Genomic DNA, 23,958 nt, shown 5'->3' with positions numbered 1-23,958 from the left:
AACTGTCTCCTTCGCCATGACAGCTTTCATCCACGGCACTTACGCACCAATTTGCCGTATGGTCAGTTCCTTCGCCTGAGACGTAATTGCACACAAATCCACGACTACAAGGTACAAGCAAAGGATTTAAAAATCAAATTGCAGAGAAGACAGTACCCAGAGAAGGTCATCAACAATGCGATGAAAAGGGCGAGAAATAACCATCGGGAGGCACTACTGGAAAACAAACCCCAGAGTAATCAGGCATCAGCCAGACCCATCTGCGTGACTACCTACAGCCCCCAAACCAATGAGGTTTCCAAACTTCTGAATGAACATTGGCGCATCCTGATAAGTGGCAAACTAAACATTGAGAAACCCTTATTTGCCCACAAACGAGGCAAAAATCTCAAGGACATGCTAGTGCACACACGCCCAAAACTGCAACAAATGCCACAACTCCATCCACAAGGACTGGGTGGCCACTACCCATGTGGTAACTGTGCAAGCTGTCACCTGACTCAGAAAAGTAAGAATCTAACTTTTACTAATGGAACGAGGTGGGAACAACGGAAACTAACTAACTGCAACAGCAAAAAAGATGTAATTTATATGATAACCTGCCCTTGCAATTTGGAGTATATTGGCATGACAAAAAGACCAGTGAAAACACAAATCGGGGGAAACATAAGAGCAATATCCGTTGTAAGAAGACGACGACAAAAATGGCCACACATTTCATTGAGAATGGACATTGTGTGAATGACATCAGGTGGACAGTAGTTGAACAACTCCCATCTGAACAAGGACTCTTTGAGAAAGAGCAGAGATGGGTTTTTAGACTGGGGACTAACACTACAGGTCTAAATGACAATATCCCCTGGGTTCAGTTAACTTAGATGATGCCCTGATGAATGTCCTCTTCAACGCGGCGTAAATACAATTTATGTAAACAGAGTGTCTCATGAAGATTTCCAGACTTTCCCCACATGAGCATCTACCAGACGAACCATAATATGCCCGGGGGTCTGCATCTTTCATTCATCCTTAGAATATATATCCACTCATCCTGGTAATATGTATTCTCTGCCCCTTGGCAACAGAAAACAAGCAAACAATGAAATGCAGTATTATGAACAAAGTGGGTGTTTTTTCCAACGAAACGCCATGCACACTGTGTCCGTTAGGAGGAAAACATCATTCGTATTGCCATAACTAACCATCATCCAGGTCCAACAATGACTGCGAGCAAGGAACCGACAATGACCATATATGGCCATAAGGAAACCACAATCATGCAATTAACTAACTAAAACCGACAATGACCTTATATGGCTATAAGGAAACCACAATCATGCAATTAACTAACTAAAATCGACAATGACCATATATGGCCATAAGGAAACCTTAGTCATGCAATTAACTAATTAACTCCAACCCGGGAAACGGTATAAAACCCCGGTTTCAAAATTCCTTCTGGCATTATCACCGGAGCCACGTAGGGTTTCTTGGCGCTATAGAGTCAAGACAGCAACACCATTCTTAAGCGTAAACCTGTTGGAATAGCCAAGTTTTTTAAGATTTTCGAAACGTCAGTAGATCCTTGCTCTGTCTGATAGGAAGGGGGAGAGCATTCCAGAAGGAAGCAGCCAGATGGTGAAAGCAGCTGCCGCCCTGGCGTTTTTTCTTAAATGAGGAGACATTTGCAAGAAGTAGATGTTTAGAGCGTAGGTTGCGCGAAGGTGTGTAGTTGGTGATAGATTGCCTGATAAATCTAGGGCCATAATCATGGAGCGCCCTAAAGGTGATACATCCTGTTTTGAAGGCAATCCGCTGGGCCACTGGCAGCCAGTGAAGTCTTTCTAACCCAGCTCTGATTGATTGCCACTTTGGTTGTTTCCAGATCAGTCTTGCCACCTGGTTTTGGACCATCTGTAGACGTTTTAGTAGTCCCGCCGGGAGACCTAAAAAGAGACTGTTTGAAAAATCTAACCGGGAGAGAACAAGGGCAATCACAACTTGAATAAGTGCAGAGTGTGTTAAAAGATGGGCAATTTTTCTAATCTTTCTAAGTTGATAAAAACTAGCGGAAACTACCGTTCCCACCTGTCCTTTGAGGGATAGATCCTCATTGAGTGTAATCCCCAGGCTTTTTACCGATTGGGTCTTTGTGGGGGGTATCCCATGTCTGTTGGCCAGCACAGTTGCCCCCAGCACAGTCCACTTTCCCCAGGCAAAATCAGTTCTGTCTTGCCTGGGTTCAGTTTAAGATGGTTTGAGGTCATCCACTTTTGTATGTGTGACATTATGGCTGAGCATTCGGCTGCAGAATTTGGGGAATTTAGAGGAATGATTAGCTGAAGATCGTCAGCATAATTAAATAGGGTTATTTTGTAATTTTTTAAGGAATAAATCAGTGGGCGGAGGTAAAGGTTAAATAATAAGGAGGAAAGTGACGAACCTTGGGGGACACTACAGGTCGAAGACATCTTGGGGGCTGTAAATGATCCCAAAGGCACCGATTGTGTGCGATTTGTGATAAAAGAGGCAATCCAATTCCAAACGGGGCCCCTGAGGCCGGCCTGTTCGACACGGTTGATCAAGATGTTATAGTCAACCGTGTCGAACGCGGCCGACAAGTCAAGGAGCACCAGGGCCTGATGGATGCCTTTGTCAGCATTGGATCTTAATGTGTCTTGAACAGCCAGAATGACAGTTTCCGTGGAGTGGCATGGCCGGAATCCTGCTTGGTTTGGTTCCAAGTATTCAGAGCTTTCAATAAAGTTGGATAGACATCTGGAGACATGTGCCTCCAGAAGTTTAGAAAAAAAAGGAAGAAGGGAAATAGGTCTATAATTAACTAAAATTGAGGGATCAGCTCCTGGTTTTTTTAATAGTGGAATCAAGGTGGCGTTTTTAAACCCGTCAGGGACTTTGCCCTGATTGAGTGATTCGTTCAGAAGGGGAAGAATTGCTGATGGAATAGCTAGGCACATTTCCTTTAAAATGTGGGGGGGCAGCTGTCAAAAGGCGAGCCTGATTTAACACGTGTAAGAAGTTCTAACAGGGTCTTCTCGTCAATAGGAGGGAGTGTATCTAGTGTGGTTGGATTGAAATAGATATCTTCAATAGGTTCCCCATTCGAGAAACCTTGAATATTCTTTTTGATAATGGTGATTTTCTCTATAAAAAAGTCATTTAAGGAGTCACAAAGCTCCTGTGAGGTCGCCAGAGGAAGCGCAGTTCTGTCGCTGTTACACAGGTCATTTACAATATTAAAAGTATCCTTTGTTTTATTTTGGGAGTTTAAAATTTTTCCAGAGAAGTAGTTGATTTTGCTTTGTAAGATAAGCTTCACATATTTCCTACGGGCCATAATATATTCCTCCTTATCTTGAGGTTTATATTTTGCTCTCCATTTCCTCTCTTTTTGGCGTACCTCGAGCTTTAGATGTTTGAGATCCGAGGTAAACCATTTGTGTGCATCTCTGGTACGTGCACGTGTAAATTTTGTGAGAGGTGCATGAGAGTCAGTTGCCTTTGAGAGCCAGTGTGTAATGTCCTCTTCCATAAGATTTAAATTTACCTCCTTTTTGGACACTGGTACCGTAGATGCAAGTGTTTCAATGAAGGCAGGTAAATTTATGGCTTTCCATTTCCAGGTTTCGCCGCCCGCCAAAGGTGGATTTTTTGTATATCCATCAATAGTTAGCATAAACTGGATAATAGCATGGTCAGACCAAATGCAAGGCATTATAGAAGTTAGTGTGCAGCAAAGATTATACGACCAGATTTGGTCTAGCGTGTGGCCTTTCTCATGCGTAGCTACATGTATATGCTGTGTTAGATTAATGTTGGAGAGTAGTTCTGAGACTTCCAGTGCCTGAGGGTTGCAGGTAGTATTGTCGAACCAGTAATTTAAGTCCCCGACCAGAAGTACATTTGGGTATTTAGTCACCAAGTGTGATATCTGTTCTGCTAGCGACATAGGGAAGGTAGTCATGATTTGAGGAGGTCTATAAATCAAGACAAGTAATAGCGACCCCCCAGTTGTATCCATTTTCATTACTATATTCTCTGTGTCACTCAGAGTAAGAGAGGGCAGTTGTGAAAATTTGTGCTCTTTGCGGATAATAGCTGCCACTCCCCCACTCCTCTTACCCATCGGGCGATTCTCAGCTAGAATATAATAATTGGAGGGAAGTGCTGCGAGAATGTCTGGTAATGAGTCCTGGGAGAGCCAGGTCTCTGTAATTAGGAGGATGTCCAGTTTTTCAGTGGAGAGTAGTAAGAAGATGTCAGTTTGGTGCTTGACCATAGATCTGGTGTTGAGGTATTTGCACCGTAGCTTTGTTTGGGAAGTATTAGCCGATGAGGCGGTGCGGGGTATATCAATTGGATAGGCTGCCATGTCTTGAGAGATACCATACATGGCCGCACGTCTCCGGATATGAGGAGCGATGGGAGGGCAGAGATGTGATAGAGGTCTGAGGGAGGTAAGTTCCACGGCTGAGTAAATAATTTTTTGGCCATAATCTCTGGCCCCTGGACCCGGCTGGGCGCGGACGGGCGCAGACGGGCTTGCCTTAGGCGCGCCCGCTGCGCTCGTCCGCTACGCGTCCAGTTTTTGTGAGCACTGCCACCACTTCATGAATGTAAGTTAAACCCAAGACCTGAATATGCCTTTCTTTCTCAAACAGGTGCTAATTAGCACACCAGATCCTGACGTTTAGGCTCATGAGGTTTATCTACAACTCCAAAACAGTATGTTGTAAATATGTAATGGCATTAAATTGACATTTTTCCTCCTCACTTTACAGGGATATAACACAAACTTTGTCCTTTCCCTCTTTACCAACAATAGTATTACGATCAGGAAATGATTTGAAGACATCTGATCAAACATTTCCTCATTAAGTGTGTGTGCTCTATGTTGTGTGTCAGTGAGTCTAGTATGTTTTTTGTAAAATATTTTTATCCCAGTATAAGCACTGGAATACAGCTATAGTATGTCACCTGTAACTACTGGACATTTTACTTATGGATATGGAGAGAGAGACCACCAGAAAATTTTTTTTGTCTTCTTTCCTTTACAGGTTGATCAATAGACAAGGTCTTTTTTGCTAGGTACATTACTTTTACCTGCACTGTAATTTTTCCTCACTTTTATTTGAAAATTCTGGTATTAGTTAGAGAAACGTGAGTAAGGTGGGGATTTGTGCACCCCGTCCTGAAGAAGGTGCTTCTGGCACCGAAACATGTCCACGCACACAAAAAGGAGGTAACGCACATTGTCAGCGTAGTGACCTCCCACCCTCATTTTTAAAAGCACCAGCCCGGGGGCTTATTAAATAATTTTTAGTCACCCCACGAGCCAGGTTCTTTTTAACTATCACTATTTCCCAAACCCCACAATACACTCACATTTATTCAAAATACCCCCTCACCAACACCACACATAGTCTAACAAGTGCTCCCACGTCTCCGTAGGTCGCAGCACGCCGTACCCCGTAGAGAGGTACAATGACCCCGATGATGAAGCGTGACATCAAGGGGCCTGTTGGTGTGTGTGGGGACCTAAAAATATAAAGGTATTCCCCACTGTGGAGAAGACACCCTTAATCTCAAGGAGTGGATTCTAACTGTTTATTTAACTATGCCCCGGGAGAATGAATCCATTCTGATTTCTCTCTCTCCCCCTCTGATTGTTAATTGATCTTGTATGTCACCCCACACTCCTCCCACAGAGACTTTATGTATGTAGAGATGAAGTTTGTACCCCGGTCGGAGACCACCTCTCTGGGGAAGCCCAATCGGGAAAAGATCCCCATTAAGGCACGGCCCACCAAGGGGGCTGTGACTGTCCTGAGAGGGACTGCTTCCGGGTACCGGGTGGCATGGTCCACCAAGACCAGGATAAACCTGTTGCCTAAGGCGGTCTTGGGGTCCAGGGGTCCCAGGATGTCGATGCCCACCCGCTCAAAAGTGGTGCTCACCACAGGAAAGGGTTGGAGGGGTGCCAGGCCCTTCCCTCCGCGTTTGCCACTGGCCTGACAGGTTTGGCTAGACTTACAAAAGGTACCGACATGCTTCTTCATCTGGGGCCAGTAAAAGCGGGTGACAAGCCTGTGATAGGTCTTGTCTTGCCTCAGATGTCCTGCGAGAGGCAAGTCATGAGCCAGACCCATTAGGAAGTTCCTGAAGCGCTCAGGTACCACCAGCACACGGGCTGCACCGGGCTCAGTGAACTTAGGCTCACTATAAAGTAAGTCATCTTCCAGTAAACAAAATGCTCCTTGGACCCTAGGCCTGCTGCCTGATCTGAAGCCTGCTGCCGCACACCAATGAGGGAAGGGCATTCCTTCTGCGCTTGGCAGAACTCCTCCCTGGAGGGACCACCCTCTTGCTGCCAATGGGTCAGCTCGGGCAATTCCCCCAGTTCAGCCACCTGCTCCCCTGTAGGTTCCAGAGCATCCCTCTCAGGTTCTGCTTCTTCCTGGACCGTGGGAACTGTGGGGGCTGGTTTCCCACGCCCTCTGCCTCTTCCTCTCTTGGCAGGTCCCTGGGCCATTGTTCCAGGCTCCAGTTCTGCTGATTCACCCCTACTGGCTGCCATAGCACGTGTGGTCACACAGATCCACGCAGGCAAGCCCAACATCTCCAAATGAGTTCTGTGCTCTACGTCCCTCCATGGAGAACTCTACAGGTCGTTACCTAATAGACAGTCTACATGCAAAGCATCACTGACAACACCTTCCAAAAGACCAGAGACTCCCCCCATTCAAAAGGAAAACGTGCCAACTTCCAGAGGCACACTGAACTGTCAGCTGCCACCACAGGATGGAGTACATTGGGAATGATCTGCTCTTCAGACACCCACTGACACCTTGCAGATGTCACGCTGGCTGCTGTGTCTCTCAGAGCCTCTATCTCTTTTCCATTGATGGTCACCTTCTGCCCGTGTTTTTTAGTGTTAAGGGAAAGCAAGGTTTCCTAGACCATCTCTTGGTCTCCTAAAGAGAAAAGGGTCATCATTGCTAACCCCTCCTCCCCACTGGAAATCAAATCCCCTCTCAAAGCTACACTGGCTAACCCTGGGGCTGGAGCACCAGTGGGTGCTGGAGGTTTGTTAGGACATTTAAGGGCAATGTGCCCCACTTCTCTACATGCATAGAAAGTAGGCTGAGCTCTGTTACTCTGTCTGCCCTTATGGGGCCAGGACTTCTTAGGCTTGGGGGGTTGGGACTCTTTCTCCTGGGAACTATTTTGGGGCCCTTTAGAGAACTCCTTTTGATTACACTTGTCCCCCCACTCTTCTGCTGGGGACCCTGTCCACCCTTGGCTGGGGTACTTACCACCCCCTTGTGGACCCTGGTGCTAGTCCAGCAGTCCGCCTCCTTAGCAACCTCACTGGGATCAGTTAACTTGCTGTCTAAAAGATTCTGGCGCAGCTCTGGAACACATAGACTACTCAAATGCTCCCAACTAATCAAGTGACACAACCCCACATAATCAGTTACTTTGCTGCCCTTTATTCCACCTTCCAGTGCACACGTGTACAAACACACATATTCCATGCAGGTACTAGAATCAAGTTGCTTGAAGTTCCTAAACTTCTGGCGGTACTGTTCTGGAGTAAGCCCATACCTGAGGCTTAAAGCCTCCTTCATAGCGGGGTATGTTAAGGTACCTGCTGCTTCTAAGGGTGCCAAGACATCCCTCCCAGAGGCCTCAAAATGCTTCCACAAACCTGCCCCCAACTCATCTCAGGCACTTCATTCATCTTTAAGGCAAGCTCATAGCTTCTAAACCATGCATAGATATCCTCACCCCTCTGATAATTCTGCACCACAGGGGGAGCTGTGGTAATCCAGACAACAACAGCCTATAGAAAGGAATGCCTTAGGCTACTGTCGGATCAACGGAATTATACCATCCTAAACGAAGACCCGACAGAATCCATTAGAATTAACATTGGAGCCATGGTGGAGGAAGCCCTGGCTCATAATTGGTTGTCTAAGAAAGAAGCTGAATTTCTAGCCCAGAAGACACCAAAAACACCGTATTTCTACTGCATCCCGAAAATTCACAAGAGACTGGAAAATGCACCAGGCAGACCCATCGTCTCGGGATAGGCTCCATCCTTGAGCCCCTGTCAAATTTTCTGAAGCCTTCTTGCGCCCCTTAGTCCAGGGGATGAACACATACCTGAGGGACACAAAAGCAGTCCTCCAGCTTTTACAAGAATTAACTTTTGATCCGGAAAATCAACTACTTCTTAGCCTGGACGTGGAGAGCCTCTACACGAGCCTCCCTCACGATGAAACCTTGGCTATCATAGAAGAGGTTTTATACAGTACCGACTGGAAATACCAAACACCAAGAGGTGTGGTGATGGAGTGCATCACACTTGCATTAACGAGAAACTTTTTTGAGTATGAAGGGACCCTCTACCTCCAACGCCATGGCACCAGTATGGGCAGCGCTTTCGCGCCGAGCCTGGCGGGCCTGTATGTCCACCACATGGAGAGCACAAAAATCCTACAAACCGACAACTCATACAGACATCACATACACACATGGAGAAGGTACATCGACGATGTGCTTGTGATATGGCATGGGGACCAAGAATCTGTATCTGAGTTTATGGTTTGGTTAAACCAGCAGAACCATTTCTTAAAGTTCACTCATACAGTGTCAAGAGAAACATTGGTGTTCCTGGATCTTAACATCTTCCCAAAAGACGGGAAACTACATACCAATACCCACTTTAAACCTACGGCGAGGAACTGTCTCCTTCGCCATGACAGCTTTCATCCACGGCACTTACGCACCAATTTGCCGTATGGTCAGTTCCTTCGCCTGAGACGTAATTGCACACAAATCCACGACTACAAGGTACAAGCAAAGGATTTAAAAATCAAATTGCAGAGAAGACAGTACCCAGAGAAGGTCATCAACAATGCGATGAAAAGGGCGAGAAATAACCATCGGGAGGCACTACTGGAAAACAAACCCCAGAGAAATCAGGCATCAGCCAGACCCATCTGCGTGACTACCTACAGCCCCCAAACCAATGAGGTTTCCAAACTTCTGAATGAACATTGGCGCATCCTGATAAGTGGCAAACTAAACATTGAGAAACCCTTATTTGCCCACAAACGAGGCAAAAATCTCAAGGACATGCTAGTGCACACACGCCCAAAACTGCAACAAATGCCACAACTCCATCCACAAGGACTGGGTGGCCACTACCCATGTGGTAACTGTGCAAGCTGTCACCTGACTCAGAAAAGTAAGAATCTAACTTTTACTAATGGAACGAGGTGGGAACAACGGAAACTAACTAACTGCAACAGCAAAAAAGATGTAATTTATATGATAACCTGCCCTTGCAATTTGGAGAATATTGGCATGACAAAAAGACCAGTGAAAACACAAATCGGGGGAAACATAAGAGCAATATCCGTTGTAAGAAGACGACGACAAAAATGGCCACACATTTCATTGAGAATGGACATTGTGTGAATGACATCAGGTGGACAGTAGTCGAACAACTCCCATCTGAACAAGGACTCTTTGAGAAAGAGCAGAGATGGGTTTTTAGACTGGGGACTAACACTACAGGTCTAAATGACAATATCCCCTGGGTTCAGTTAACTTAGATGATGCCCTGATGAATGTCCTCTTCAACGCGGCGTAAATACAATTTATGTAAACAGAGTGTCTCATGAAGATTTCCAGACTTCCCCACATGAGCATCTACCAGACGAACCATAATATGCCCGGGGGTCTGCATCTTTCATTCATCCTTAGAATATATATCCACTCATCCTGGTAATATGTATTCTCTGCCCCTTGGCAAAAGAAAACAAGCAAACAATGAAATGCAGTATTATGAACAAAGTGGGTGTTTTTCCAACGAAACGCCATGCACATTGTGTCCGTTAGGAGGAAAACATCATTCGTATTGCCATAACTAACCATCATCCAGGTCCAACAATGACTGCGAGCAAGAAACCGACAATGACCATATATGGCCATAAGGAAACCACAATCATGCAATTAACTAACTAAAACCGACAATGACCATATATGGCCATAAGGAAACCTTAGTCATGCAATTAACTAATTAACTCCAACCCGGGAAATGGTATAAAACCCCGGTTTCAAAATTCCTTCTGGCATTATCACCGGAGCCACGTAGGGATCGATCGGGAGGTATTTCCTCGTAGAAATCGTGAGTAGAAAGGTCTGATGATTCTTATCTTATCTTAATAGTCATTTCTTGAGCGCACGTACACCCTTGGGTTTCTTGGCGCTATAGAGTCAAGACAGCAACACCATTCTTAAGCGTAAGCCTGTTGGAATAGCCAAGTTTTTAAAGATTTTCGAAACGTCAGTAGATCCTTGCTCTGTCTGATAGGAAGGGCCAGAGCATTCCAGAAGGAAGCAGCCAGATGGTGAAAGCAGCTGCCGCCCTGGCGTTTTTTCTCAAATGAGGAGACATTTGCAAGAAGTAGATGTTTAGAGCATAGGTTGCGCGAAGGTGTGTAGTTGGTGATAGATTGCCTGATAAATCTAGGGCCATAATCATGGAGCGCCCTAAAGGTGATACATCCTGTTTTGAAGGCAATCCGCTGGGCCACTGGCAGCCAGTGAAGTCTTTCTAACCCAGCTCTGATTGATTGCCACTTTGGTTGTTTCCAGATCAGTCTTGCCACCTGGTTTTGGACCATCTGTAGACGTTTTAGTAGTCCCGCCGGGAGACCTAAAAAGAGACTGTTTGAAAAATCTAACCGGGAGAGAACAAGGGCAATCACCACTTGAATAAGTGCAGAGTGTGTTAAAAGATGGGCAATTTTTCTAATCTTTCTAAGTTGATAAAAACTAGCGGAAACTACCGTTCCCACCTGTCCTTTGAGGGATAGATCCTCATTGAGTGTAATCCCCAGGCTTTTTACCGATTGGGTCTTTGTGGGGGGGATCCCATGTCTGTTGGCCAGCACAGTTGCCCCCAGCTCAGTCCACTTTCCCCAGGCAAAATCAGTTCTGTCTTGCCTGGGTTCAGTTTAACATGGTTTGAGGTCATCCACTTTTGTATGTGTGACATTATGGCTGAGCATTCGGCTGCAGAATTTGGGGAATTTAGAGGAATGATTAGCTGAAGATCGTCAGCATAATTAAATAGGGTTATTTTGTAATTTTTTAAGGAATAAATCAGTGGGCGGAGGTAAAGGTTAAATAATAAGGGGGAAAGTGACGAACCTTGGGGGACACCACAGGTCGAAGACATCTTGGGGGCTGTAAATGATCCCAAACGCACCGATTGTGTGCGATTTGTGATAAAAGAGGCAATCCAATTCCGAGCGGGGCCCCTGAGGCCGGCCTGTTCGACACGGTTGATCAAGATGTTATAGTCAACCATGTCGAACGCGGCCGACAAGTCAAGGAGCACCAGGGCCTGATGGATGCCTTTGTCAGCATTGGATCTTAATGTGTCTTGAACAGCCAGAATGACAGTTTCCGTGGAGTGGCATGGCCGGAATCCTGCTTGGTTTGGTTCCAAGTATTCAGAGCTTTCAATAAAGTTGGATAGACATCTGGAGACATGTGCCTCCAGAAGTTTAGAAAAAAAAAGAAGAAGGGAAATAGGTCTATAATTAACTAAAATTGAGGGATCAGCTCCTGGTTTTTTTAATACTGGAATCAAGGTGGCGTTTTTAAACCGATCAGGGACTTTGCCCAGATTGAGTGATTCGTTCAGAAGGGGAAGAATTGCTGATGGAATAGCTAGGCACACTTCCTTTAAAATGTGGGGGGGGGGCAGCTGTCAAAAGGCGAGCCTGATTTAACACGTGAAAGAAGTTCTAACAGGGTCTTCTCGTCAATAGGAGGGAGTGTATCTAGTGGAAATATTGAATCTATCTATTGAAATAGATATCTTCAATAGGTTCCTGTTAGAACTGGCTATTTCTGGTAGGCTAAGGCTGACGCCAAAGCCAGGCAGAAACCACCATTCTAGTCAGGGCAAGGAAGTCACACGCCAAGATAACCTCTGCTCACCCCCTTGGTAGCTTGGCTCAAGCAGTAAGGCCAAACTCGGAGGCAATGTGTAAAGCATTTGCGCCAGCGCACAACAGCAACAACATACTAGGCACACCACAAAAGAGACTCCACACAAGGTTATTATAAAAATAACTTTTGTATTGTAAAAACATATCAGATAAAATCACACATATACATTGTGCCAACTGGCACAGGCAATATTCACAGGGATTATGTACACAAGACAGGGCCACAAGGGCCACTGTCATATTCAGATATAGCACTTCTAGATAAAATGTAGAATATAACATAATAATCAAAGATAACAACCAGTAACCACTGGTAACAGGAACCAGGACCTTACTAGGACCACCTGTACTAGAAAAAGAAGAACCACCTAAGTATCACACAGCATTTAGGGGTCTAAGAAAGAATACGTTACTCATGATGCAATAAACCTACATTCAGAGTAGTAGAAAAGACAACCACCTAAGTATCACTCAGCATTTAGGGGTCTAAGAAAGAATACATTACTCATGATGCAATAAACCTACATTCAGAGGAGCAATAAGGGAAAGAAAACACACATGATGCAATAACACATTCAGAGGTGCATAATAAATCAATAGCGCAAAAACTCACATTAGCAATAACTATTAAAAAGCATAGAAATCACATTGCGCCAACCCTACATAAGCCACTACCTGTGGCAGTCCCTAGGCCAACTGGCCTTGATGGGGCAAGGATGCCCTGGGTCCAATGTCAGGGCGCGTTGCCATGCAGCGCCAGTCCAAAGTACAAAAGCCTAAACGTGGCAGCTGCCCACAAAGTGCTGGGAAACTGTGTACTAAAAAGCTGTGGCAGGGCTCTCAATAGCCCCTAGAACAAATCTGCGCCACCTGAGCCACACAGGCTCTACAGCAAAACAATTATAGGCTCCTCGAGGCTCTTAACCAATCCCTCGCAGGCAGGAGGGGGGCGGGCACCGGCAATATGCCCCGAGGCCCCCTCTTAAATAAAATGGCCCCCAAGAGCCTCTCATGGCTCTTAATAACTATGGGCCCCCTAGAGCCTCCGTGGCTCTAAACACAACTGGGCCCTCTGGGGACGGGCAACGACAATCTGCCCCGATATGCCCCCTTCGTTGGAGTCCCTCGGACTCATGAACACGGAAATGCCCCCGGAGCCTTCTCAGGGCTCGTGTACACAGATGGGGCCTTTGGAGCTTCAGGCTCCGCCAAAATGTTGGGGCAGCCCACTGCCAGCTGGGGCCGCCCTAGTGCTCTCGCCCCCTGTGCCACTCTCCGGCACCAACAGCCGCCGCATCGAGCCCCCCCCAGCCCTTCCAACTCACCGGGCTGTCTCCTGGGCGGGGCTCCTCCGGGCGGCGGCCCTCCTTCATTCTCGGGGCAGCCAGCACACACGCTGGGTCAGGCGGAGGCGAGGTGGGCTCTCGTGCTCCTTGATGGCGAGACAACATCCTCGGCAGCCGGCGGGGCTCTCCCCTCACATGGGAGCACTGCTACCGCCGCCATCTTCACTCATCCCTTCCGCCTCCTCCCCCGGGCAGCTTCTCTCCTCTCGGGCTGCGGGGGCGGGACTTCCGGCCGGCCGCGCTGAGATTGGCCGGCCGGCCAAGCACTTCCGGGTCACCGCGGGCAGCGCGGCGGCCCGTTTTCAGTCAGGCAGGCTGGCAGGCAATAAAGATATCGGCGTGGGCAGCCGAAATTAAATAAAAGTCAAGAATAAGCGAGGTGGGCACTCGCCAAGGCGGGCAAAGCGCTCCTCAGCGCCATAATCAAAATAAAGCGCTCTAAAGCGCTATGGGGCAATAAAGCGCTCCCAAAGCGCTAGACACAAAGTACCAAGGTCCTTCCAGGAGTGCAGCTCCACCATGCTGCACAAAGGTCCCAGAGAGTCTCAGGGGCAAAACAAAGTCCCCCCCATCAGCCCATCAAGGCAGAGGGGTCCCCCAGGAGTCCAGGAAAGTCCATCAGAGGTCCAGGGGATGGGCAGGGCCCAGGGATTCCCCTGAGCCCCAGCAGCAGCATGCCCCTGGCAGATTCAAGTCAGAAACAAGAACATTTTGGAAGGGGACACAGCCCCTTCTTATCACCTTGGCTGCTAAGGGGTTTTCCCGCTGTGCGCTGAGAAATGCAGGAGCCCATTGTTCATGACAAGGTCAACTCGTCATAAGCACAGCGCAGGTAAAACCCATGACGAGTTGACCTTGTCATGAGCACTGAAGGGGTTATACACTGAAAAGCCTTTGAAGTCCTTTGAAGTCCTTGAAGTCCTTTGAAGCAGGCAGTGTGAGAACCAGCTAGACTGGTTTAGAGGGAAGTCCCCTTCAGTATCAGGGACAGAGGTGTCAGTCGCCCAGCGGGAGGTGGAGCCAGCTTTGTAGTTAGGCAGGCACAGCCCTTCACTATCAGGTGCCATCTCCTCCCACTTCCCTGGCAGCAGATGCTGCCTTTCATCCATGGGCTGACTTCAGACAACCTCCTGGGCTCTCTAGCCCCTGTCATCCTCAAACCAGACAGTCAATCCACAAGCAGGCCCAGGCACTCTGGGCCAGGCTCACCAGCCAATCACACGCTAGCACCAACTTACACAAATATTCCAACTTCCAAAAGTAGTACTTCTAGACTAGACACAGTTATGCCGCATACATCATTTTGCAGGATTCACTCTCACGAGTTCATACATACCAAAATCGCCCCTGCACTCCCCACACATCAGGAACTACCATGGGCATACATATTCCCCATTCATTCCTATGGGAGGGCAGGTCACTCACCACACATACAGAGAGCTCAAGCACTTTACACTGTACCACAGTGAAAAAGTGCGCAGAGGCCTAAAATCACCAACACCAGGTTCCATAAACAGGCTAGGAAAAAGCAAAAAGTCTAGGGGTGAACCTGCCCAACGGGCCGGGTCCAACACAACCCCCTTCCAGCCAAAACGCAGGGTAGACCAATCACTCCACTGATGGGCTTCCTTGCTTTGGGCGACAAAACCACGGACACGGACCCGCACGGCAGGGACACCTTCCGGTTTTACGCCACTCTGAACCCACCTGGTTACCTCCAAACAATAACTCACTGACACAACTAGGATACCACACTGGTACTCACTAGTCATCCACAGCCAAGACCAGGCCATAGGCCATCCAAATCACAGGTCCTAACTAATCCACAGAGTGGGGGGTAGTAACCCCTGGCACACAATAGCCAGTCTCCACTCTCTCTCTCAGTGTAGCTACAACTACCACTGATCCAACAACCTAGGGTCCACACCCCCAGGCTGACCAGAGGTCACGGGCAAGAATGCCCCACCCTACCTCTACTTCTGGGTTTCCGCACCCTCACAGAAAAGCACTTCACCAGAACACAATTCTACCAGATCAGGACCTCACTCCATCACTGGTCTACCACCAGGAAACTATTCCACTTCTGAGGTACAAAGCACACAGCACAGTCCCTCTTCAAGCAGGTGGGGGGACACAGCACACAGCAAAGCCCCCTTACCTCTACCTTAGTGAAAACAACAAACTGCAGGTGAGCCCCAGAACACACAGCAAGGGCAGCCCCCTCAGTCTCTTCAGCTGATCCACTTTGGTAGAGATTCCTCTTGACCTAGAAGTTTCCTAATCTCCCAACCTAAGATCTAAACCCTCAGGTTACACCGGGGTCAGAAGTAAGGACACCGTCCCTCTGCAACCCCTTCCAGTTCCAGTATGTCTCAGGCTAGGCAGAGCCCACGCCAGCGGCGTATCAGCGACACACTCTCCTCCAGTACTCCCTATCACAGGGTGCTTCTCAGTATGTCCCAGGCTAGACAGAGCACATGCCAGCGGCGTATCAGTGACACACTTTCCTCCAGTACTCCTCCCAGGTCAGGCCACAACCCCAACCCGGCTTTCCCCCCTCCTCGGGGAATGACCTCCAGAGGCCCCACAAATGGTCAAGCACTCTAGACGGTCAAATGCTCAGCGAGCCAGGACTTCTGCACCCTCCACTAGGAGTGGGGCAGCCCAACACTAGGACCGCCGGAGTTCTGGTTACAGACACTCCCCGTCCTCTAGACACAGGAAGATCCTCCTCAAATGACCTATGTACAGTTAGGCCCCTGACCTGACGCTCCCTTAGGGAACCCTCCAGGCCCTGAGATAGGGTTTCAGGCCAACGTGGGACACACCGTCCCACACTCACTCCGCCTCCACTGAGACAGGGCGTGAGCCTCTACACCCCTACCATACTACTGGGACCTAGCTGGGTTACACAGTAACCTCTTCCCCTTCACAGGATCATCAGATACACAAGCCACTCCTTTTAGAATCACCTCCTAATGCCTCTGCAAGACATCTAGCACACTGCCAGACATCCACCTTCTTATCCAGTGCCTCTGCAGGACCTCCTGCACACCACCAGAGGTACACCTCTCATGCAAGCTTTTTAACAAAAAGAAAACTCACACCAACTCCTCCAGTTCAGCACATCACTCATCCGCACACTCCCCCCCCTCGGACTGGTAAGGCAGTTTCTACCACCCCTGATCACTCAAGCTGACCACACGTGACACAGGTACCAAACTCTGGGAGCGGGGAATGGGAATTAACACACTGGACACATTAAAGCTGCCACCACTGGATCCTACCACACTGGGGAATCCAGACACACACACTACACTCAGGGAACAACCACCCTCCTGAGCTAATCATTTCTCCTCACACTCCCTCTCTTCCATCTACCCACACAGGTACAGGATTTGGGATTGGACACGGGACCCAGCAAGGAATTCCTAATCTATGGGAACCTCCCCCTCTAATGGCGTCCCGCCCTGTCACTTTCTCTCATCTGCCACTAAACATAAAGCGCAGAAACACATTTTAAAATGACACTCTTGAGGAAAAAAAAATCAAAAACAATAATCCCAAACATGTGACTATCTGAAAAAACAATTGCAGAGTTTTGTAATGTAGCCAGTTGTCGCTATGGCACTGCGCAAACACAAGTCCAAATCCGCACCGCTGACCAACAATGTTAGAACTGGCTATTTCTGGTAGTCTAAGGCTGACGCCAAAGCCAGGCAGAAACCACCGTTCTAGTCAGGGCAAGGAAGTCACAGGCCAAGATAACCTCTGCTCACCCCCTTGGTAGCTTGGCTCAAGCAATAAGGCTAAACTTGGAGGCAATGTGTAAAGCATTTGCGCCAGCGCACAACAGCAACAACATACTAGGCACACCTCTAAAGAGACTCCACACAAGGTTATTATAAAAATAACTTTTGTATTGTAAAAACATATCAGATAAAATCACACATATACATTGTGCCAACTGGCACAGGCAATATTCACAGGGATTATGTACACAAGACAGGGCCACAAGGGCCACTGTCATATTCAGATATAGCACTTCTAGATAAAATGTAGAATATGAAATAATAATCAAAGATAACAACCAGTAACCACTGGTAACAGGAACCAGGACCTTACTAGGACCACCTGTACTAGAAAAAGAAGAACCACCTAAGTATCACACAGCATTTAGAGGTCTAAGAAAGAATACATTACTCATGATGCAATAAACCTACATTCAGAGGAGTAGAAAAGACAACCACCTAAGTATCACTCAGCATTTAGGGGTCTAAGAAAGAATACATTACTCATGATGCAATAAACCTACATTCAGAGGAGTAATAAGGGAAAGAAAACACACATGATGCAATAACACATTCAGAGGTGCATAATAAATCAATAGCGCAAAAACTCACATTAGCAATAACTATTAAAAAGCATAGAAATCACATTGCGCCAACCCTACATAAGCCACTACCTGTGGCAGTCCCTAGGCCAACTGGCCTTGATGGGGCAAGGATGCCCTGGGTCCAATGTCAGGGCGCGCTGCCATGCAGCGCCAGTCCAAAGTACAAAAGCCTAAACGTGGCAGCTGCCCACAAAGTGCTGGGCAACTGTGTACTAAAAAGCTGTGGCAGGGCTCTCAATAGCCCCTAGAACAAATCTGCGCCACCTGAGCCACACAGGCTCTACAGAAAAACAATTATAGGCTCCTCGAGGCTCTTAACCAATCCCTCGCAGGCAGGAGGGCGGCTGGCACCGGCAATATGCCCCGAGGCCCCCTCTTAACTAAAATGGCCCCCAAGAGCCTCTCATGGCTCTTAATAACTATGGGCCCCCAAGAGCCTCCGTGGCTCTAAACACAACTGGGCCCTCTGGGGACGGGCAACGACAATCTGCCCCGATATGCCCCCTTCGTTGGAGTCCCTCGGACTCATGAACACGGAAATGCCCCCGGAGCCTTCTCAGGGCTCGTGTACACAGATGGGGCCTTTGGAGCTTCAGGCTCCGCCGAAACGTTGGGGTAGCCCACTGCCAGCTGGGGCCGCCCTAGTGCTCTCGCCCCCTGTGCCACTCTCCGGCACCAACAGCCGCCGCATCGAGCCCCCCCCAGCCCTTCCAACTCACTGGGGCTGTCTCCTGGGCGGGGCTCCTCCGGGCGGCGGCCCTCCTTCATTCTCGGGGCAGCCAGCACACACGCTGGGTCAGGCGGAGGCGAGGTGGGCTCTCGTGCTCCTTGATGGCGAGACAACATCCTCGGCAGCCAGCGGGGCTCTCCCCTCACATGGGAGCACTGCTGCCGCCGCCATCTTTACTCATCCCTTCCGCCTCCTCCCCCGGGCAGCTTCTCTCCTCTCGGGCTGCGGGGGCGGGACTTCCGGCCGGCCGCGCTGCGATTGGCCGGCCGGCCAAGCACTTCCGGGTCACCGCGGGCAGCACGGCGGCCCGTTTTCAGTCAGGCAGGCTGGCAGGCAATAAAGATATCGGCGTGGGCAGCCGAAATTAAATAAAAGTCAAGAATAAGCGAGGTGGGCACTCGCCAAGGCGGGCAAAGCGCTCCTCAGCGCCATAATCAAAATAAAGCGCTATGGGGCAATAAAGCGCTCCCAAAGCGCTAGACACAAAGTACCAAGGTCCTTCCAAGAGTGCAGCTCCACCATGCTGCACAAAGGTCCAAGAGAGTCTCAGGGGCAAAACAAAGTCCCCCCCATCAGCCCATCAAGACAGAGGGGTCCCCCAGGAGTCCAGGAAAGTCCATCAGAGGTCCAGGGGATGGGCAGGGCCCAGGGATTCCCCTGAGCCCCAGCAGCAGCATGCCCCTGGCAGATTCAAGTCAGAAACAAGAACATTTTGGAAGGGGACACAGCCCCTTATTATACACTGAAAAACCTTTGAAGTCCTTTGAAGTCCTTTGAAGTCCTTTGAAGTCCTTTGAAGCAGGCAGTGTGAGAACCAGCTAGACTGGTTTAGAGGGAAGTCCCCTTCAGTATCAGGGACAGAGGTGTCAGTCTCCCAGCGGGAGGTGGAGCCAGCTTTGTAGTTAGGCAGGCTCAGCCCTTCACTATCAGGTGCCATCTCCTCCCACTTCCCTGGCAGCAGATGCTGCCTTTCATCCATGGGCTGACTTCAGACAACCTCCTGGGCTCTCTAGCCCCTGTCATCCTCAAACCAGACAGTCAATGCACAAGCAGGCCCAGGCACTCTGGGCCAGGCTCACCAGCCAATCACACGCTAGCACCAACTTACACAAATATTCCAACTTCCAAAAGTAGTACTTCTAGACTAGACACAGTCATGCCGCATACATCATTTTGCAGCATTCACTCTCACGAGTTCATACATACCAAAATCGCCCCTGCACTCCCCACATATCAGGAACTACCATGGGCATACATATTCCCCATTCATTCCTATGGGAGGGCAGGTCACTCACCACACATACAGAGAGCTCAAGCACTTTACACTGTACCACAGTGAAAAAGTGCGCAGAGGCCTAAAATTACCAACACCAGGTTCCATAAACAGGCTAGGAAAAAGCAAAAAGTCTAGGGGTAAACCTGCCCAACGGGCCGGGTCTAACAGTTCCCCATTCGAGAAACCTTGAATATTCTTTTTGATAATGGCGATTTTCTCTATAAAAAAGTCATTTAAGGAGTCACAAAGCTCCTGTGAGGTCGCCAGAGGAAGCGCAGTTCTGTCGCTGTTACACAGGTCATTTACAATATTAAAAGTATCCTTTGTTTTATTTTGGGAGTTTAAAATTTTTCCAGAGAAGTAGTTGATTTTGCTTTGTAAGATAAGCTTCACATATTTCCTACGGGCCATAATATATTCCTCCTTATCTTGAGGTTTATATTTTGCTCTCCATTTCCTCTCTTTTTGGCGTACCTCGAGCTTTAGATGTTTGAGATCCGAGGTAAACCATTTGTGTGCATCTCTGGTACGTGCACGTGTAAATTTTGTGAGAGGTGCATGAGAGTCAGTTGCCTTTGAGAGCCAGTGTGTAATGTCCTCTTCCATAAGATTTAAATGTACCTCCTTTTTGGACACTGGTACCGTAGATGCAAGTGTTTCAATGAAGGCAGGTAAATTTATGGCTTTCCATTTCCTGGTTTCGCCGCCCGCCAAAGGTGGATTTTTTGTATATCCATCAATAGTTAGCATAAACTGGATAATAGCATGGTCAGACCAAATGCAAGGCATTATAGAAGTTAGTGTGCAGGAGATATTATACGACCAGATTTGGTCTAGCGTGTGGCCTTTCTCATGCGTAGCTACATGTATATGCTGTGTTAGATTAATGTTGGAGAGTAGTTCTGAGACTTCCAGTGCCTGAGGGTCGCAGGTAGTATTGTCGAACCAGTAATTTATGTCCCCGACCAGAAGTACATTTGGGTATTTAGTCACCAAGTGTGCTATCTGTTCTGCTAGCGACATAGGGAAGGTAGTCATGATTTGAGGAGGTCTATAAATCAAGACAAGTAATAGCGACCCCCCAGTTGTATCCATTTTCATTACTATATTCTCTGTGTCACTCAGAGTAATAGAGGGCAGTTGTGAAAATTTGTGCTCTTTGCGGATAATAGCTGCCACTCCTCCACCCCTCTTACCCATCGGGCAAATCTCAGCTAGAATATAATAATTGGAGGGAAGTACTGCGAGAATGTCTGGTAATGAGTCCTGGGAGAGCCAGGTCTCTGTAATTAGGAGGATGTCCGGTTTTTCAGTGGAGAGTAGTAAGAAGATGCCAGTTTGGTGCTTGACCATAGATCTGGTGTTGAGGTATTTGCACCGTAGCTTTGTTTGGGAAGTATTAGCCGATGAGGCGGTGCGGGGTATATCAATTGGATAGGCTGCCATGTCTTGAGAGATACCATACATGGCCGTACGTCTCCGGATATGAGGAGCGATGGGAGGGCAGAGATGTGATAGAGGTCTGAGGGAGGTAAGTTCCACGGCTGAGTAAATAATTTTTTGGCCATAATCTCTGGCCCCTGGACCCGGCTGGGCGCGGACGGGCGCAGACGGGCTTGCCTTAGGCGCGCCCGCTGCGCTCGTCCGCTGCGCGTCCAGTTTTTGTGAGCACTGCCACCACTACATGAATGTAATTTAAACCCAAGACCTGAATATGCCTTTCTTTCTCAAACAGGTGCTAGTTAGCACACCAGATCCTGACGTTTAGGCTCATGAGGTTTATCTACAACTCCAAAACAGTATGTTGTAAATATGTAATGGCATTAAATTGACATTTTTCCTCCTCACTTTACAGGGATATAACACAAACTTTGTCCTTTTCCTCTTTACCAACAATAGTATTACGATCAGGAAATGATTTGAAAACATCTGATCAAACATTTCCTCATTAAGTGTGTGTGCTCTATGTTGTGTGTCAGTGAGTCTAGTATGTTTTTTGTAAAATATTTTTATCCCAGTATAAGCACTGGAATACAGCTATAGTATGTCACCTGTAACTACTGGACATTTTACTTATGGATATGGAGAGAGAGACCACCAGAAAAAAATGTTTGTCTTCTTTCCTTTACAGGTTGATCAATAGACAAGGTCTTTTTTTGCTAGGTACATTACTTTTACCTGCACTGTAATTTTTCCTCACTTTTATTTGAAAATTCTGGTATTAGTTAGAGAAACGTGAGTACGGTGGGGATTTGTGCACCCCGTCCTGAAGAAGGTGCTTCTGGCACCGAAACATGTCCACGCACACAAAAAGGAGGTAACGCACATTGTCAGCATAGTGACCTCCCACCCTCATTTTTAAAAGCACCAGCCCGGGGGCTTATTAAATAATTTTTAGTCACCCCACGAGCCAGGTTCTTTTTAACTATCACTATTTCCCAAACCCCACAATACACTCACATTTATTCAAAATACCCCCTCACCAACACCACACATAGTCTAACAAGAGCTCCCACGTCTCCGTAGGTCGCAGCACGCCGTACCCCGTAGAGGGGTACAATGACCCCGATGATGAAGCATGACATCAAGGTGCCTGTTGGTGTGTGTGGGGACCTAAAAATATAAAGGTGTTCCCCACTGTGGAGAAGACACCCTTAATCTCAAGGAGTGGATTCTACCTGTTTATTTAAATATGCCCCGGGAGAATGAATCCATTCTGATTTCTCTCTCGCCCCCTCTGATTGTTAATTGATCTTGTATGTCACCCCACACTCCTCCCACAGAGACTTTATGTATGTAGAGATGAAGTTTGTACCCCGGTCAGAGACCACCTCTCTGGGGAAGCCCAATCGGGAAAAGATCCCCATTAAGGCACGGCCCACCAAGGAGGCTGTGACTGTCCTGAGAGGGACTGCTTCCGGGTACCGGGTGGCATGGTCCACCAAGACCAGGATAAACCTGTTGCCTAAGGCGGTCTTGGGGTCCAGGGGTCCCAGGATGTCGATGCCCACCCGCTCAAAAGTGGTGCTCACCACAGGAAAGGGTTGGAGGGGTGCCAGGCCCTTCCCTCCGCGTTTGCCACTGGCCTGACAGGTTTGGCAAGACTTACAAAAGGTACCGACATGCTTCTTCAACTGGGGCCAGTAAAAGCGGGTGACAAGCCTGTGATAGGTCTTGTCTTGCCCCAGATGTCCTGCGAGAGGCAAGTCATGAGCCAGACCCATTAGGAAGTTCCTGAAGCGCTCAGGTACCACCAGCACACGGGCTGCACCGGGCTCAGTGAACTTAGGCTCACTATAAAGTAAGTCATCTTCCAGTAAACAAAATGCTCCTTGGACCCTAGGCCTGCTGCCTGATCTGAAGCCTGCTGCCGCACACCAATGAGGGAAGGGCATTCCTTCTGCGCTTGGCAGAACTCGTCCCTGGAGGGACCACCCTCTTGCTGCCAATGGGTCAGCTCGGGCAATTCCCCCAGTTCAGCCACCTGCTCCCCTGTAGGTTCCAGAGCATCCCTCTCAGGTTCTGCTTCTTCCTGGACTGTGGGAACTGTGGGGGCTGGTTTCCCACGCCCTCTGCCTCTTCCTCTCTTGGCAGGTCCCTGGGCCATTGTTCCAGGCTCCAGTTCTGCTGATTCACCCCTACTGGCTGCCATTGCACGTGTGGTCACACAGATCCACGCAGGCAAGCCCAACATCTCCAAATGAGTTCTGTGCTCTACGTCCTTCCATGGAGAACTCTCCAGGTCATTACCTAATAGACAGTCTACATGCAAAGCATCACTGACAACACCTTCCAAAAGACCAGAGACTCCCCCCATTCAAAAGGAAAACGTGCCAACTTCCAGAGGCACACTGAACTGTCAGCTGCCACCACAGGACGGAGTACATTGGGAATGATCTGCTCTTCAGACACCCACTGACACCTTGCAGATGTCACGCTGGCTGCTGTGTCTCTCAGAGCCTCTATCTCTTTTACATTGATGGTCACCTTCTGCCCGTGTTTTTTAGTGTTAAGGGAAAGCAAGGTTTCCTAGACCATCTCTTGGTCTCCTAAAGAGAAAAGGGTCATCACTGCTAACCCCTCCTCCCCACTGGAAATCAAATCCCCTCTCAAAGCTACACTGGCTAACCCTGGGGCTGGAGCACCAGTGGGTG

This window comes from Lissotriton vulgaris, chromosome 4_1, assembly GCF_964263255.1.
Source record: "Lissotriton vulgaris chromosome 4_1, aLisVul1.2, whole genome shotgun sequence".
Taxonomy (NCBI): Eukaryota; Metazoa; Chordata; class Amphibia; order Caudata; family Salamandridae; genus Lissotriton; species Lissotriton vulgaris.
This window is presented reverse-complemented; position numbering follows the sequence as displayed.